Genomic DNA, 3,661 nt, shown 5'->3' on the forward strand with positions numbered 1-3,661 from the left:
GATCTAGAAAACTGTGGTACGGCGAAAAGTTGTTTGTACTGAAGTCTAAAGCAATTTAATTCTTCTGAAATGAATATTTATTTGGTTAAAATAAGTTCACTGTTTATATGTAAATGATTCACTGAAAATTGTGTTTAAATAGGTTCTTTTTAATGCACTTTAAGTTTTACTAGATCCATGAGGTTATTTATGTAAAATCCTTGGCAAGGTTTGGTTTGGCGGATGGCCGGAGTACGGAGTATTCAACGGAGATACAATCTGTCGGAGACGACCTTTGAAACAGGGTTACATTAGGGATATGGTTCACAATACTATTTTTCAGCAAACTAAAAAGCCTGAATTCATGAAGATAAGATCAAGTTAAGTACATATTAATTAGACCTTAAGTCTAATTAAATGATATGTGGTGGTGTTTGAAATGTTTATTGATAAAAACTTGACTGAATATATGGAGCATTATTCATTATTATTAATTGCTGTAGGGGGATTTGGGGAGCTGCTCAACTGCTGGCGTTGATGAATATTTAGAACACTGAGCTGTAAGGAGCAGAACTGTTGAAGGCTGCTTCTGTAGGGAGCTGCTAGGAGCTGGTATAGATGAATCCTAGAACCCTGAGCTTCTCTGGTGCAGAACTGTTGAAGGCTGCTTCTGTAGGGAGCTGCTAGGAGCTGGTATAGATGAATTCTAGAACCCTGAGCTTCTCTGGTGCAGAACTGTTGAAAGCTGCTTCTGTAGGGAGCTGCTAAAAACTCATTAAAATGGAATCAGGGATTTGTATAGCTGATTTCAGAGTATCAATAAAATCCCCTTTTTGATAGTACAGAGTTGGTTTGGAACTCCGGAGCTGCTCAAGGGTTGGCTACAACTGATCATATAATCTTTTCAAGATTCCAAAGTTAGATTTTAAGGCGTCGTAGTCTTAACCTTGAGCCTATACTTAAAAATACACACAGTGCTTACAGGATGTTCACAAAAAATACAAACATATAAATACATTTTAACTATTCATAAAAGCACAAATATCAATTCTTAAAGAATCTGTTACATTCGTTTGTGATTTTTACAAAAAAAGGAGTTTTAGTTTATGTGAACACCCAACAGAGTTTCCATATACAGAAATAATTGATTCCAACCATGTTCTAACATTCTTTGTTAAAAATACGTACTTTGAACTCCATTACAATGCAGAAACATTTATAATAAAAAGATGAGATAAGCCAAGAAGGTCTATTTTAGTTAATTAATAGGTTGCCAAAAACCAAATCCTAAGAAGATGTGGGAAAGATTAAAAAACATTACAAAGATGGGAAACAAGCCTAACCAGAGTTCAATGAAAATTGATTTTATTAAGAAGAAAACTTAATAATCTCAGATCAAGTTTTAATTGCTAATAAGTTCAATAAATATTTTTCATCTATTGGCCAATGTAAAGCAGAAGCTATTCCTAAAATAGGAAAAGATTTTTCAGAATTTCTTCCACCTCCCTTCATGCATTCCTTTGCTTATTTTCCAACTGATCCAGTAGAAATAATGGAAGAATTAGAAATGTCCAGAACTATTCCTATTTATAAAAAAGATAAAAAAGACGACTTATCTAATTTTTGTCCAATTGGATTAATCAATGAATTTTCTAAAAATATTTGAAAAATTCATTTCTCAACAATAATAACTTTTTAAAAACAATTCGATTTGGTTTTTTGCCAGGACATAATGTTATGCAAGCAATTACTAAGCTTTTAAACTATATTTTCTGCGCACTAAATAATAATAAATCTGTTTTACTTGTCATGTTAGATATTTCTAAAGCTTACAACTGTATTGATTACAAGATACTTCTAAAAAAGCTTGAAAACGCAGGAATCAGGGGCAACACATTACAATCTTAGTTACGCGGCAGGGGGCAAAAAATCGATATAAATGGTACCATCTCGAAATATTAGAGATGGGTTTTGTTCAAAGATCAAGTCTAAGCTGTTTGCTGTTTATTATCTATGTAAATGACTTTTCCCAATCTAACAAACTTTTCAGTGTAGCCTTTGCCTACGACACAAATGTGGGATCAAAATTTAAAAACTTGAATACTCTAGCAGACACAATAAAGAATTAGAAAAAGTAACATGTCTAATAAACTTACTATTAACTTTGAGAAAACTGATGCCATTTTATTTTCAAATTCTCTAAATGGAAAAACTTCTGTCCTAATATTTTCTTTAAACTAGGAGAAACTACACGAAAAATTGGACGCATAAAAGAAACTGATTCAGTTAGATTCTTGGGAATATTGCTGGTTACTAAATTGAACTTCAATGACTATTTTAATGAAATATACAAGCGGCTAACTTTTCACCTTATGCTATGAAAAAAAAATAAAAAACTTCTGAAGCTTTAACACTATGAAACTTCTTTATTACTCCTTTTTTCACTCTCATTTAAAATTTAGTTCAACATTTTTAATGCTAAATTCAGACAAAAATATTAAGATAGAATCATTGCAAAAGAAAGCTATTTGTCTATTGTTGGGGTTACCTAGAATAAGTCACACAGCGGGAGCTTTTTGGGATTTGAACATACTCCCTTTCAGAAAATTAGGAATTTTTAATGTAATAAAATTTTTATTTCAATTTAAAGAAAACATTTAAAAAAAATTTCAAATCATCAAAAATATCAAAAACGCAAATCTTAGAAACAGAAATGATTTTCATATTCCTAGAGTAAAATCTATTAAAATTGGACTGCTTCATCCTCACAATTTCCCTAAAATATGGAATGAAAATAATAAAAAACACTTTTTAAAGCTTTCAAATATAAATATTTTTCGAATTTTAAATAGAATTTAATTGAAGATTTTCATAAGCAGAACAAATGTATAAATTCTAACACATGCTATGTTTGCAAAAGAATCGAAGAAAGCAAAGACGATTTTACAAAGAACAGACTGAAAAAATTAAAAAGAGTAAAAGATATAATCAAACATAACGGATGTAAAAAATTGGCACGAATTAAAAAGATGCTTAAAAATGTTAGTTCATCGTGGAAAAATACTAACAATCCACCATTCATTTAAATATAGTTTAAACATTAAATATGTAACTTTCCTTTTCCTTTCCTTTTCCTTTTATTTATATTTTTTATATTTTTTTAGAATGGGGGGAAATACTCCCACGACCTCTATTTTTGGAGGTTTTCAAATATTTTTAATGTTTTTTATTTTTCATAAATAAATGATTACTTACTTTAAAAAAACCTCCATGAATTCTAAGTAAACTGTAAAGGATGGATAACTCTAGTTTCATGTTCCATCTATTGTTCTATATGTGCAGTATGTATTCTTCTCTTGCGTATATAATTACATATAAATACATATATATATATATATGTATATGTTTGCATATTTATATACATATACAAAAATATACAGTGCGGCTTATAAAACTGTGGAATGAGAAGACGACATTTTTGCAGTCTTTTATGTAATTGATTTAAAGCAATTAGTTTTAACAGTAGCTTGTACAATGTACAGTGTACAAATACACTATTTCATGTTCTTTGCACAGTTCAGCAGCAACCTTGAATCTAACGGTCGTCTTCCCATTCTACAGTTATATGGGTCTGCACTGCATAGTTCATTGTTATTAATATGTATCTATATTTTGCAGATAT

The sequence above is a fragment of the Eurytemora carolleeae genome, unplaced genomic scaffold (assembly GCF_000591075.1).
Source record: "Eurytemora carolleeae unplaced genomic scaffold, Eaff_2.0 scaffold165, whole genome shotgun sequence".
In the NCBI taxonomy this organism is placed as follows: domain Eukaryota; kingdom Metazoa; phylum Arthropoda; class Copepoda; order Calanoida; family Temoridae; genus Eurytemora; species Eurytemora carolleeae.